The sequence below is a fragment of the Bacillus rossius genome, unplaced genomic scaffold (genome assembly GCF_032445375.1).
Source record: "Bacillus rossius redtenbacheri isolate Brsri unplaced genomic scaffold, Brsri_v3 Brsri_v3_scf227, whole genome shotgun sequence".
In the NCBI taxonomy this organism is placed as follows: Eukaryota; Metazoa; Arthropoda; class Insecta; order Phasmatodea; family Bacillidae; genus Bacillus; species Bacillus rossius.
The window spans coordinates 24056-31753 of NW_026962401.1; the positions used below are offsets into that span (position 1 = coordinate 24056).

At 60.3% G+C, this 7698-nt stretch overlaps 1 pseudogene; it reads left to right on the forward strand.

Annotated features, from left to right (window-relative positions):
- Positions 1-2269: 2269 nt before the first annotated feature.
- LOC134543880 (U1 spliceosomal RNA) lies at positions 2270-2406 on the forward strand (annotated as a pseudogene).
- Positions 2407-7698: the final 5292 nt, after the last annotated feature.

Below are 7698 nucleotides of genomic sequence, written 5' to 3' on the forward strand. Positions count from 1 at the left end.
CCGTGCCCCCCGCTCTGGCCCGCCGATGCCGCGCGAGCTCCGCCACCTTCTTACGCTGCGCAACCGCGCTCGCGGCCGCTGGCAGCGCAACCGGGGTGACCGCCTCCTTGCTGAATACCACGAACTCAAGTCTGAGGTTCGCCGCGCAGTTGCAGCCTGGCGGGCGCAGGTACAGCTCGCCCGCATTCAGGCCCTTTCGCTGACTCGTGGCACTGTGTGGACTTTCCTGCGGAAGCTGCGTGCGACTCGCACCACGGTGCCGCCTCTTTGCGTGGATGGAGCCCTGCTGGAAGACCCGGCCGCCAAAGCTGCAGCCCTGGCCGCCCGCTTTCACGAGACGTTTCAGCCCCATGCTTCTTCTGCTCTCCGTGCTGCACCCCAGCTTGCTGCCTCGACCCCTGTGGACGAAGACCCGTTCCACGGCCACTTGCTGGCCACTCCTCGGGAAGTGGGTCGTGCCATTGGAGGTTTGCGCAGCCGTGTCGCACCTGGTCTTGACGGTGTTCAGGCGCCGCTTTTGCACCATTTGTCGCGGAGGGGCCTCGTGTACTTCACGCAGCTCTTGAACGCCATCCTTCTCCTCCAGCACTATCCGGCCCCCTGGAAGACGGCGGTGGTGGTGCCAGTTCCGAAGAAGGGGCAGGATGTACGGCTGCTCACCGGCCACCGGCCTATCTCCTTGCTGTCGGTCCTCTCCAAGGTGGCGGAGAAGATACTGTTAGCTCGCCTGCGCCTCCTTGTTGACCGTCTGGATCTGCTGCCACCTACGCAGTTTGGCTTTCGGAAGCGTCATTCGGCTCTTCACTCCTTGGCGGTCGTCGTGGATGACGTCACCCGAGCCTTCAACTGCCACGAACACTCGGTCTTGGTCCTGTTGGACTTGTCTCGTGCATTTGACTGCATCAGTCACTCGCTCCTCCTGGCCAAGCTCCGCACCTTCGGCTTTCCGGAGCGCTTCCTCGCCATCTTGCGTAGCTTCCTCTCCGGCCGTACTTTCCGGGTGCGCGTGGACTTTGCTTTGTCCGCGCCGTACGCCGTTGCCGCCGGTGTGCCTCAAGGGGCCCTGCTGAGTCCACTGTTGTTCGCCCTGTTCGTGGCTGATGTTCCTGTGCTGCCCGCTGCCAAGATCCTGCAGTACGCGGACGACACTGCACTTCTACTTACCGGGCCCGATGCGCTCCTGCTGGGTGCTCGTGCGCAGACCTGCCTTCGGTCGATTGCCACTTACCTGCAGTCGTGGGGCCTCCTGCCGAACCCGCAGAAGACGAATGCCATCTTCTTCTCCAAGCGCCGCAGTCGCCCGCCACCTCCGCTGACTCTGCTGGGCACCGTCCTCCCGTGGACGCGGTCTGCGCTGTACTTGGGGCTCCACCTGGACTCGTCGCTCACCTGGAACGAACACATCTCGCACATGGCCGGCCGCGCTCGCACGGCCATGCAAGCTCTCCGGCCCGTCCTTTCGCCGCGCAGTACTCTCCCTCTGGACATGCGGGTCCGCCTCTGGCAGGCGCTTGTGCTGCCCATCCTGCTCTACGGTTGCGTGGTATGGGCGTACGTGCCACCTTTCACCTTTCGGCCGATCCGCTCTACCTACCGTTGGTGCCTGCGGTACCTGCTCGCCACTCCCCATCGGACAGCCGCCGCCCGCATGCACGAACTTGCTGGCGTCGCTCCGCCCGAAGAAGTTGTCCGCCGCCTGGCCTCTGCTTTTTTCCGCCGTGCTGGCCGGCACCTGAACCCGGTCATCAACTCCCTGGCGGTTTACGACCCCTCTGTGGCCCACCCTCACCGCCGCATCAGGGACTTTGAATTGGCCGAGCCGCCCTAATGTTGATGTTTAACACTTTGCGGACTTGTTTAACTGTTACTGTACCTGTTCTTGTCGCTTTTGTATCGTGTGTTTGTTTTTAACGTTTGTTCTCTTATCTTATATTCTTTTGCTTGCTGTGTAATTGCCATGTTCACTGTTACTCTACTTATTTATGTCCGCTAATCGGCATGTTATTTAACCACTTTGCTGCCTGTATTTAATCATGTACTCTAGGTTTTTTCTATGTTAATCATTTTTTCCTAGTTAATAATTGTTTTTGCTGCTGTGTATGTATCTATATTTAGCTGTTAAGTTTATTATTATTTAGAATTCTGTAAGCGCGCAAAAGCGCAGGGTCGCTGGGACGCGCGGTTCCCTTCGGCAGTCGGGTGCTGTGATGTACCATGTTCTAGCATGTAAGAAAAAAAAAAAAAAAAAAAAAAAAAAAAAAAAAAAAAAAAAAAAAAAAGGGGGTTCCCCCAGGGTGAGGCTCTTCCCTTGCACTTCGGTTGAGCTGACCTCTGCGATTACCCCAAATGTGGGTAACTCGGGCGCGTAATTTTTGGTAGTCGGGACTGCGTTCGCGCTGTCCCGGTGAAAAAATTTCAACTTAGTAGTTGTGAAGTAGTGTTAAGAATTATGTACAGTGAAGTGTAATTTTTTTTTTTTTTTTCATCTGTGTATGGTATGTAATGCATTCGTAGGTCTCAAGTTTACGGTGCCTTGGCGAACAACCCCACCGTCTTGAAAGTGCGGAAGGAAGGTACGTAATTGTGCATGGTAATAGTTGAAAAAAGAAAAAAAAAATTCCCATGAACGATACTTGTCCAATTCGATTTTTCAGATTTCCCCCTCCCCGCCTCACCCCCGGGCCCAGTGGTTTAACGGTAACCGGCCCAGTGTGTAAACACTGGGCACAACAAAAAATTGTTTAAAGACTCATCAAATGTTCCCCTCCACGGAAATCTTTAGTTTTTTTTTTTTTTTTTTTTTTTTTTTAACAAAGGGAACTCCCACTGAAGGGAGTTACCCACCAAAAAATTCATCTCTAATATAAAAAGCGGATACAGGTGAACACAAATAAAACACAACATAGAACACGAATACATGGCCACAAGGGCGAATGGTGACAATCTTTATTCAACACTGACGAAACGGGGCCCCTCCGACGATACCGTCCTAGAGGTCCAGCTGCTTGTTGGGCGGCGAATCTTCTGTGGGCTGCCGGGGGCGACTCGGGGCGCAGAAGGTGCCGGGCCGCAGATGAAGACGGTCCGGAGCAGTGGCGATGTTAGGCAGTAGTTCACTGAGAGCAGAGATCTTGATGGGATGATGCCTGGTAACATTCCTCAGAGCCAACCGTGGACGTGGTGATCACCGTCGTCAGCTGCCGGGCCCACCAGCCGCGACTGCACCAGCGTCAACGTCATCAGGGTCAGGGCGTCTCAAATGATCGTAGGTAAAGAGCGGTCGGCGGGGGTGAGGGGCGTCAGGCAGGGGCTCTGCAAGGAGTCGGATCAGGGGGTTGTCAGAACGCCGGCAGTGGCGGAGAAACTTCTTAGTCACCTTGCAGAGCAGCTCGTGTAAGTGCGGGAGCCCAGTCTGGTCCAGGAGGGTCTGTCGTAAGGTGGCGCGAGGGAGACCGAGCAGGAGGCGGGCACCGAGAAAGTAGGACCGGGCGATCGGACGGAGGTTGTACAGAGAGGAGTGGACCCAAGCCGGGCACGCGTAGAGGAAGTGGGGAAGAACGAAGGAACGGTAGGCAGTCACACGAACGTCGAGAGGGGTGCCGGATGTCGGTCTGAGTACGGTGGCCAGCTGAGCCATGACGGCACGGGACTTGGTGCGGATGGAGTCGAGGTGCGGCAGAAAAGTAAAGGTATTGTCTAGGGTGACCCCCAGATAACGGATGCGAGGCGACCAGGGGATGGCTACGGTGGAGATGACTGGCGGGTGGTCGTGGTGTGGATGAAGTCGGGAGAAGAGGATGGATCGTGATTTAGAGTGATTGAGCCCGATGCCATGCGCGAGGAACTGATTGTTGAGGGAAGTGAGGCCGCGGCCGAGACGGTCGCAGAGCAGCCGCTCGGAAACTGAAGAGGCCAGGAGACAGGTATCATCGGCGTACTGGACAAGATAGGTGCCGGGAGGGGGCTTGAGATCAGAGATGTGGAGGGTAAAAAGTAGCGGTGAGAGAATGGCGCCCTGGGGGACGCCGGCGGAGATGGGGCGGGGGCCGGAGAGGACCCCCTCCACCCGAACCCGGAAGGTGCGACCCTCCAGGAAGGAGCAGAGGAGGCGGACGAGATGAGATGAGAGGTCGGTGGCAGAGAGGCGCTGGAGGAGCTGGGCATGCGGAACGGAATCGAAAGCACGGGCGAGGTCAAGAAGCACCATGCCCGTGTGTTGCCGCCTGGCGAATCCCTGGACCACCAGGTGCTCCACACGGGCAATGGCGTGGGTCGTCGAGTGGCGGGGGCGGAAACCGAACTGGTGGTGGGGTAGAAGGTCCAGGGTGGTGACTTGAAAGAGGAGACGGCGGTGGATCGCCCGTTCCGCGACCTTGGACAGAATAGGAAGAAGCGAGATGGGCCGAAAAGATGAAGGGAGAGACGGGGGCTTGCCAGGTTTGGGGATGGGTGAGACGATGGCGGTTTTCCAGGGGGTGGGGAAGTGGCAGAGGAGGAACATTGCGTTGAAAAGACGGGTCAGAAACACAAGGGCCTTGCGAGGTAGGGCACGGAGCACGGGGGAGGGCAGAGAGTCGTGGCCAGGAGCAGAACGGGGCCGAAGGCGGGCGAGCAGGGTGCGGACCTCGGAAGGCGTGACGAGCGGCAGGGGGAAGGTGGCCGGAAGGGGGGGCAAAGTGACGTGGCGAGACAGGAGGCGGGCCCCGTCCTCGTCGTCCGAAGACTCGGAGGACAGGGAAGGGCCGGGTGCGGATGCGAAGGTGGTCGCCAGGCAGGCGGCCACCGCCTCGGATCGCTCCGAGGCCGTTTCCGCCACACCTGTGGGGGTGGTCAGCGGGGGGATGGTGGTAGGAACCGAGCGGAGACGACGGACGTGAGACCAGAGGGAGCCGGAGCAAGCAGAGAGGGATTGGAGACGCCGAGTGTCCAGACGGGCCCTCCACTCCGCGACCAATCGCCGGCAGCGCCCCCGCAGCACCAGGTACACCCGCCGGTGCAGCAGGGAACGACTAGCCTGCCAGAGGACGCGGAAGCGGTCGCGCAAGGACAAGGCGTCCCGGAGGTAAGGCGGAAATGGGTCGACAAGGGGACGGGGGGGAACCAGAGGTATGTTGGCAGAGGCGGCCGCGGAAATGGCGTCGGTCAGCGAGAGAACGTTGGCGTCAAGGCGGGCAGGGGTATCGAACGGAACAGACAGGTCAATGGCAGCGGAGAGGGAACGCTGAAAACCGCCCCAGTCGGCCTTGGGAAAATCGAAGCGGGGGAGGTGGGGGTTAGAATGGGGGTGAAAGTGAAGTGTGGCAAGAACAGGCAAGTGGTCGGAGGTGCCGGAGGTGATGGTGGTGAGATCCGAGAGAATGGGGAGGGGCGTGGACAGTGCAAAGTCGATGATGCTGGGTTGCCGGTTGAGCTGGGCCGGAAAAAATGTCGGGGTCGGAGGGGCATAAAGAGAGAGAGGAGTACGCCGAAGGAGTTGCCGGAGGGAGCTGCCCCGCCGGTTTGCGGCGGCACAGCCCCAGAAGGGATGGGTGGCGTTGAAGTCCCCGGCCAGCACGACGTGGGCGTCGAGCCGACCGAGGGCGACAACGTCGGCCGTGGGAAAGGCGAACTGAGGGGGGAGGTACAAGGATACCAAGGTCAGGGAGTACGGGAGGCCGTGCAAGCGCACAGCAACCGCCTCGGCCGCGGGGGAAGAAGGGATGCGACGGCGATGATGTGAAATGGTGTTGCGGACGAGTAACGCCACCCCCCCCGCCCCGACCATCGCGATCGGCACGGTGGACCGCATACCCGGGGACCAGGACGGGGGCAGAGGGGGAGAGCCAGGTCTCAGAAAGGAACACGACGTCGGGCGATCGCTCGTGGAGCAGGTGCAAAAGGTCGTGGAGCTTAGGGAGGAGGGAAAAGACGTTCCAGATGAGGACACTAAGGGGAGGGGCGGGATCCATCGAAGAAATTCAGAAGGGCCTGGAGGAGCACTCCGAACTTCTCGGTGGAGGTGCGGGCTCGGGAGAGTGCCGTCAGGACAGTCCGGATGAGCGGGAGGTACTGTCGGATGAATGAAATGAAGTCGTGAATGAGGGATGAAAGCGACGAGCAGTCTGAGTCGGAGGCAAGCGGTCGAGAGTCAGAAGAAGGAGCGGAAGGAGGAGGGTGCGAGGTGGCAGAGGGGGGAACAACCGGAACAACGGGGGGAGGGCGTGCCCAAGCATTGGTGGAGAGAGCAGGAAACGTCTTGGGATCGGACAGGGACGGGACAGAGGGCCCGGTCCCCACGGCAGTCGTCGTGGCGTCAGTGAGTCGTTGAGGGTGTCGGCGCAGGTAAGCCTGAATCACGCGACAGTCAGTGGAAGTAGCGAAGTGGGCCCCGTCACAGAGCGTGCAGCGTCGGGTAGTCGAGGTGCAGTCCCGAGACCAGTGGGGCCCAGCGCACTTGAAACAGGCGAGGTCCCGGTGGCATCGGGAGGACGGGTGTCCAGGCCGCTGGCAGCGGTAGCACTGAGGTACGCGCCCCGAGCCGCGGTATTTCTCAACTGCCACCACCCAGCAGCCCAATGTCTTCAACTTCAGGAAGGGGGCTGCCTCACCCAGACCGGATGTAGTGACCAGGAAAGGCCGGGTCGTTGAAGTAGGAGAGGTGCGCATGGCCACCACAGATGCCACAGGTAGGTGCAGGTCGAGCAGGGACTGGGTGACCTCGTCAGCCGTCGTGGAGAGAGGGAGTTTCTTGATCACAACTCGATCGGCACGCTCGTCGGGGCGGAGATGGGTGTAGGGTTTATATCCGAGGCGTTGGAGTTCGTCAAATAGGAGCTGGTGGTCCTGAGGGTTGCTGGTATAAAAGGAGGTGCGGTCATTGACGGAGGTGACAGAGAGAGGACCGGAGAGGAGAGACTGAAAACGTTGTGCAGTGGCGAAGGGGCCGGCTGTGGGCGTGAGAAGGCAGGCGATCGGAGGCATGCGAGGCGTGCGAGGAGTGGAGGTAGGCGGGCGAGGCGCCGCCGAGGAGGAGGCACGAGGCTGCGAGGCTGGAGGGCGGGGTGGAGCACGAGATGAGCTGGGACTCGTCGAAGAGGGGCCCGGGAGAGTGGTGAAGGGCACAGGAGGAGGTTGCGTGTCGGGCCGGTGCCGTTTAGCATGCTGCTTGCGGCGGGGCTTGGCAGTCAAGGGTCGGTCCGAGGAGGCAGCCCCAGCGCCGTCGTCGGTGTCGGTATCCGGTAGACTGAGGAGACTGTCGTAGCGGTTGCTGGTAGGGACGGCATCGTCGGAGGAGTGCTGGTCGGGGTGGGCGCGCTTGACGGTCTTCGTGGGAACGATGAAGCCGGTGTCCATGGGAGTAGCAGTCGCAGCAGGAGGAACGGCGGCAGGCGGTGAGTCGGTCGGCAACAGCGGAAGAGAAGGCGCAGGAGACATGATCGGTGAAGTGATGCAGGCCGTGGTGGTAGTAGTAGTCACAGTTGGTGGTGTTGGAGCAGAGGTAGTCGTAGGCAGAGCGAGGATGGTGGAGACATCCAGGCCGTGAAGATGTTTCGTCTCGCTGACCTTAATGCAAACAGTCTGGGTGCGCAGCCCGGCCGGCGCGGGGGAGGGAGGCGGAGCCACCCCCCCGACCCCAGCAGCGCCCGCCTCCCCAGACCCGACTTGCATGGTCTCCAAGCGCTGGCGATGCGGTCCACAGTATTGTCGTGGCTGGGGTGG